Here is a 6,935-nt window from a genome sequence, read left to right as displayed (position 1 = left end):
AGACGGACTGACAGCTTGCTCTCAGGCCTCCGTCAATGCCGTTCTATCATCAGTCACTAGGAGGTGTGGACGAGCCGCCGTGGTTGACCTCTTATTTAGTTTTCCATCCTTCCATGTGGGGAGCTGCTCAGCTTCCACCTGGTGCCCTCCTTACCAAGGGATGGTTGAAATTAGATACTTGCCCGTTGAGGAATCGTGGGTACAAGCTCGCATCTTGTCACTGCATGGCACAGGGTACTGGAGTTCCGACAACCTGCAGAACTCCACTTCCAGCCAGAACTATTTCTTAACCAGACAAGACTCCCAGCAGCACAGTGGGTGCCAAGTTTTTTTTAAAGCAGAGGTCATGTTGATGTAAAACTGTTAAGAACAAATCTGGAAGGATCGGTAATGCTGAAGCATAACAGCCAACCACTAACAGAATCATTCCATGCTGTAACAATTCTCTGCATAAAGGAATTACTCCTAACCTCTATCCTCACTCTCCTGAGCCCTGATTTTAACCTAACATGCCCGGCGAGATCTGCGTGCGTTTGGGTCCAACGCTCAATTTACAGCCCGCCCTATTTCCAGCTCCATTGAAGTCAATGGAGTGTAAAATCGGGATGGGGAGTATAAATTGGGCATCAGACCAGAATGCGCCCCATTCTTGCCAGGCATGTTAGGTTTAAATTGATGCCACCTCATTACTGATTCCCTTATGCATCCTACCAAAACCCTTCATAATTTTAAAAACCTCTATTAAATCTCCTTCTAGTCTCCTTTGCTCCAGTAGAAATAGTCCCAGTATCTCAAGTCCCTCTTCAAAACTATAGTTTCCCATCCCTGGTATCATCCTGGTGTATCTACATTGTAAGCTCTCTCTGGTTTTAGTGTCCTTTCTATAATGGGGCTCCCAAAACTGCACACAGTACTCTAACTATGGGCTAACCATTGCATTGTAAAGAGGAAAGGCAGGTTAACGTTGGTCTTATGTTTGGGACCAGTTAGAACTAAAGAGTATTCCCAAATTAAACACTTTCTATTTGAGGTGCCTCATGTCAGGGTTAAGCACTCCCAAGTTAGGTGCAGGGTACACCTCCCTTTACTCTGCCCCAACCCCACTGTAACATTCTTCATGGCCTCGCCAAGCGAAATTGCCTACATAGTGCCAGTTAGAGGCAGTTTTGTAATGTGGGCCAATGTGGCCTCTAAGATCTGGATTGAGAGTGTGCAAATTCTTGAAATTAGTGATTGTTTGTACAACACATAACTCTACAACATGTGCCTAGCAGTGCGTCAGCCAGCCATGTAGTGTGAATTGCCGTTATGTGTAGGCCAGATTGGGTAGGGATGGCAAAGACATTAGTGAATCAGTGGGTTTTTATAACAACCTGGCAGCTTTACAATTTGCCATGGTGGAGTTTGAACTGACCACCTCAGAGTTGCTAGTTCAGTACCACTACTGTACCATGTCACCATTCTAATTCAAGTGTTATGGAGATCAGGTGCAAATCTCATACCCAGGGCAATTTTAGATTTACTCTAATCTGAAATAGTTGAAAGGTAGCCAATAAAGTAGTGGATCAGGGAGCACAAGTTCTTCTAATTCTCTGAAGCAGATTAGGCAACAACTAGTGGGTGAATAACTCCCTTCTCACTTGGACTTCATACAAATGGTGAAATATCCGGTGAGAACAAGCAGTGGAATCCTCGAAGTTCCATTAATTTAATGTAATAATTATTTTCCAATCTGCCAAACACTAGGAAGTGAGATTTATCATTACAAAGTGCGAGACAAATTGCAAAGTCATTGAAACAAATGGAAGTCATGTTTATACATTAGAACAGGTTACATTATTATGTAAACATCCTCCCTGCATCCAGTCTGTCTAAAATTCTGACAGGGCTAGACAGACTGGAAGCAGGGAGGATGTTTGCCCTGACTGGGGGGTCCAGAACGAGGGGTCACAGTCTCAGGATATGGGGTAGGACATTTAGGACTGAGATGAGGAGAAATTTCTTCACTCAGAGGGTGATGAACCTGTGGGAATTCTCAACCACAGAAGGCTGTGGCGGCTAAGTCACTGAATATATTTAAGAAGGAGATAGATAGATTTCTAGACACAAAAGGCATCAAGGGGTATGAGGAGAGAGCGGGAATATGGTATTGAGATAGAGGATCAGCCATGATCATATTGAATGGCGGAGCAGGCTCGAAGGGCTGAATGGCCTACTCCTGCTCCTATTTTCTATGTTTCTATGTAAACCAAAACGAGAGGAACTCCCAGTGAGATGTTTCCTGGAGATTAAAAAAAAAGCAAAGAAAAAAATCCTTTTACTCTGCAGGGTAGTCAAAACGGAAGAAATGTTAGGGGTGAGACACTTAAGCTCGTCCAGTTGTGTTATTTGTAAGGGTGACCAGCATCAAAAGCAAACTGTCACTCCAAATGATTGACACTTGGCAGATCCGCAGCCTCCTGGTGAGTCACAAGCGGGAGTGACGTCATCGGGAATATGAATATCTGGTCTCGCGTGGTTTGGGAGGTGAATGTGACGTGTTTCCTGTGAGTGGCGGTTGGAAACGGAGGTAAGTGAGGTTCGGTTGAATTCATGGCTTCCGCGCTGGCGGTTCCTTTTGTACTGGGCGGAGGAGGCAGTGAAGGGTTTTCCGTCTCATCTTAGTGATTCGTGCCGTTTACTTCGCCCCCCCCCCCTTCTCTTTCGTACGCCAGTCCGTGGACAGCGGGCCGTCGGTGGAAAACAGGCGACGAGGCAGCCCTTCCGGCCCCACGGTTCGCCGGGCTGAGTGCGGGAGCGGCCTGGCCTGAGAGGCTGTTTGCTCCCTGCGGCAATCCATCCAGTGTCGGTACAATCCCCGTTTTTCACGAATCGATGGTAAAGGGTTTTTAAAGGCCGATTTGTAATCCGCGTCTGCAGATTTTGGAGGCACCGGCGTGCTTCGTTCAGCAATCGGTATCGTGGGTGGAATTAGTGAATAGTTATACAGGACTTAATAACGGTGTGATTTAAATACCTTTCTCTGTACTGTGAAATGCCATCCCTTCCCTGTCCCAAGTGTCAGTGTAAAATGAACCTGCAATAGGGAGAGGATGCTGATTTACACCCTTGTTGCTTTTTGGCTTTGCTTTTATTTTGCTCAGAATGTAATCTGTGTGTGCAAAAAATTAAAGGAAGAGTATTTGTGTTATGCTTCGTGTCTTGTAATAGATTACTCCTCTATTGGCTCACTGTAACTGCTGTGGGAATTGTCTGCTACTGTACCTCATTCTTGTATATAATAGCTTTTAAATTTCTCATGCAGGCTGCTAGTTGAAATATCTCACAAGGTACTTTCCATTTATGCTTGTTTTGTGAGTCTGTTGCCTCAGCTGTTTGTAGCAATGTAGAGTTGACCCCTAAATATGTTACTTCTAAAGTCTAAGAGTTCACTCATCCATTTTCAGACTGGAGCCACTATTGTATTCCTGAAGTCTGCAGTCTGGATCATCCTGTTGTGGATTAAGTTGGTAAGAAATAAAACTAAACACCAATGAACATTCTACATCTCTAACTAGTAACTCATTTGGCTTAGAGATGAATAGTGACCAGTAGTAATGTCTGTACATGGAGAGAGCAGTCACCTGTTGTTTTATTGGTAGAGAATTTGCATCAAATTTTGGTGACCTGCTTGGAAGGTCACCACAATGTGAAAGCCATTCTTAAAGTTGGAGTTGCTTTTTTTAAACTGCTTTCATGTTGAATTATATAGGTTTTCAATGCTGTAATGAAAATTTATTAAAGCTGACATTGCTGACTTACTTTAGTTTTATTTATCTCTGGTGCCCATCTGCCTTTTGCAGACTGCATTAGGTGTGTAAAAGAATTAGAGAATGATCATTGACCATAAATATTTGGCTTCTATTCCCTTTTAATATCTGAATTATTACACTTAAATTAGAATATCAGCATTTCAGCTGAATTTGTGGAAACTGGGGGTAGTTGTCTCTTCTGACAAGTGCTGCAGTGTCTTGAGTTTATTTCTTGGAGTGGGTGCTGAATGTCACCACTAGGCACAGTGACTGTGATGTACTATTACATTGAGAGCAGTTTGAATTGTTAAGAATGAGTTTATTCAGAATTGTCTTTGCAGCATAATTGAGAGAGATCATTCAGTGAGAAGACACCTGCAATAAGAAACTGGAGAAGGAACACAATCTCCAGTTATACTCATTTCCTTGCTGTGTGCATATAATGAAATGAACTCTGAATGGATCCTGAGTGTCTTCTCTTAAATGTGTCTTTATTATAATTTACTTGATGTTTTCCTGTAGAGGAACATTAACAGAGCTCCTGATGCTTTGACCAGCTTACAATCCCCATTGCACTAGAAAGCTTGTTGAAATCATTCTAATACACAGGAAAGAAGTGCACATCAGCTATTTAAGTAGCGTGACACTACTTTTGATGTGTAAAAAGCTGAGATTCTTTACCCACTGCTTTCTCTTTTCCTGTTTCCAAAGCACGACACATTACCTTTTTGATGTGTTTATAACTAGATCAGATTGTGCGGAGCTGCACTTGTGATAAACATATCAGAGTGGCTTCCCATCTAATGGAGATGTGGGGAGGGTTTTATGAGCACATGTAGTAGCTCAGGTGCACCTGTGCTGCTTCAGTTGTCACTTGAGTCATTAAAATGATTTATTTTCTGTAACTTGTATTTTCAGAATAAGTTTCTATTGACATTCAGGAGAGCGGTTGGGGATGTCTGATTGTACACATCTAGTAAAGACCGTTTTTGTTCACCTGGCCATCCCTAGAAATTGTTGCAAATAGTACTGCTGGCAATTATGGATGAATATAAACTAAGTTCACGTAACATAACGTGGTTTGGTTAGAGAATGCAGAAGGAAGAATTAAGGATGAGAGGAATCGTAGGTCAAGAAGAGGCTGGAGGTGACATTTAAAATGTAGGATGTTAGAAATGCACAGCAGGTCACTTAGCGTCAGAAAGAGCAAGGGTAACATTTCGGGTGGCCTTCAGAATTGTGATGAATAGCCAAAGCATTATTTTCTTTAAGTTGCTGAGTGGTACATTTTCTGGTTTTTATTCTAGATGTCTAAAATTGTAGTTTTTCTTTCTACTGGAAGAAAGTGGCTGGTTGACATGCTAACTTCAAAGATCATTCAGCAGTTATATGTATGATTCAAACTGCTAGTGAAACTGCAAAATCTCCTTGCCTGTCACTTGCTACATTGATCTGACACAATCTGAACTCCTTTTTATATAGTACCCTCTAACACAGCCCTGAGCTGGGGAGTAGACGGGACTAGACATTTAGAAGGAAGGAGCACAGGAGAAGTGGAACCCTTTCAGGAGTATACTACTATCAATATAACATAACTGTAAACTGCTTGGTAAGTGTTGGGGGGGGTGGGGGAAGACAAATGTGGGTGCAAGTGAAGTGGAGTAGGGAGGTGCCAAAAAGAAGTGCTTCATGTATAAAGCTATGGGTAGACTAGAGGACAGGGATGAGGATAAGGAGTTTAAAACTGTCGACCACCAAACTAGATGCAATCATGATTACAGGGAACATAAAACACATGTGGAAAGGCTTTTATAAATATATTTGTAGTAAACCATCTTGGGAACAGTGGAATGTCTGAAGGGCTTCAAAGGGGATGTTGTGTTAAGTGTTCCAAGGAATGGCAAGTATTCTAAGTGGATTCTTTGTGTCCCTCTTGATGGAGGAAACCTATCTGTCTTTCTACTATTGGGGTAGCATTTCTAAGGCAAGATAAGATTTTTTAAAAATGTAATCAATAGTGGTGTGGTGTTGGGCAGGCTGAAGGCATTGAAAAGTCAAGGCCCTCGGTCCAGATAGGTACACAAGGCAGTAGCTAATAAAATTGGATATGTTCTAGTGGGTAGCTTTAGGGAATCATTGAAAATTAGGACTATGCCTGAGGATTGAAGAAGAGAATGTGATGTCAATCTAGAAGAGGGCTGGTCAGTTGGATATCTTTTTTTATAGGGAAAGTACTGATGACCATCTTGGAAGGATGAATGAGATCGCCTGAAGAAATATAGAACAGAGAGCCAGCATAGCTTTATGGGGGAGATATTATGCTTGATGAGTCTGAGGAAGAATCAATTTTATGGCCGGGGGCCGGGGGGGAGAACTCATGTTTTAGATTTCAGCAAAGCTTTTGATGCAGTGCCACATAGATTGATCCACAAGTTTGGAAGGCTTGGCATTGGCACATTGCTTTTGAAATGGATCAAAAATTGGCTGAAGCGGTGGAGGCAAAGGGATCTGGATCAGCATGGATGGACGTAACTAGTAGCGTGTCCCGAGGGATTGGTGTTGGTACTGTTGCTGTGTACGTTTTATGTAAATTAACTTGGAAGTGGGAACAGAAACTTAAATACAAGTTTGCTGATGATACCAAGTGGGAGGGACTGGAAACAGACTGAGCAAGTACCGACTGACCTGGATGAACTGGGGAGCTGGGCTGATGAGTGGCAGATGTTATTTAACGTGAATAAATGCTAAATCATTGGATTGGGAAAGGAACAGTGGTAATATAAGCTAAATGTTAGTCTACAGGACGCAACACGGGTAAAGGTTCTAGGTGGGGTGGGGGGGGTTTATTGTGGATTAATAACTAAGCTGTCGGCACAATGTGCGGCAGCAGTAGAGAGCAGATAGGATCGTGGGCTGTATAAGCAGTGGCATAGAGCATAAATCTGAGGAAGTGATGAGTTTGTACAAAGTGCTATATTATAAAGGAGGCATCCAGGCATTGGGGAGTGCAGTGAAGGGCACCTAAATTGATAGCTGGCATTACTCACTTGAGTTATGAGGAGAGGCTCAGAATGTTTACACGAGAAGGCTCGGGTGATCTTGGACATCCTAAAGGGTGTAAATACAAGATGAATGCCAAAATGT

At 42.7% G+C, this 6,935-nt stretch overlaps 1 protein-coding gene across 6 annotated transcripts in view; it reads left to right on the top strand.

Annotated features, from left to right (window-relative positions):
* Positions 1-2,524: 2,524 nt before the first annotated feature.
* Positions 2,525-6,935, top strand: part of LOC137307216 (ADP-ribosylation factor 3-like) — a 31,553-nt gene continuing 27,142 nt past the window's right edge. For 2 of the 6 annotated variants that reach the window (XR_010959069.1, XM_067976623.1), the window contains exons 1-2: positions 2,525-2,569; positions 3,447-3,509. The gene's annotated coding sequence lies outside the window, so the exon portion shown is untranslated. Of the gene's footprint in view, positions 2,570-2,883; positions 3,002-3,446; positions 3,510-5,273; positions 5,401-6,935 lie in introns of those variants that run through there. The other 4 variants (XM_067976625.1, XM_067976626.1, XM_067976624.1 and 1 more) reach the window with 4 other exon arrangements.

Source organism: Heptranchias perlo, chromosome X, assembly GCF_035084215.1.
Source record: "Heptranchias perlo isolate sHepPer1 chromosome X, sHepPer1.hap1, whole genome shotgun sequence".
Taxonomy (NCBI): Eukaryota; Metazoa; Chordata; class Chondrichthyes; order Hexanchiformes; family Hexanchidae; genus Heptranchias; species Heptranchias perlo.
The sequence above is the reverse complement of the archived record's forward strand: the minus strand, read 5'-3'. Positions and strand labels throughout refer to the sequence as shown.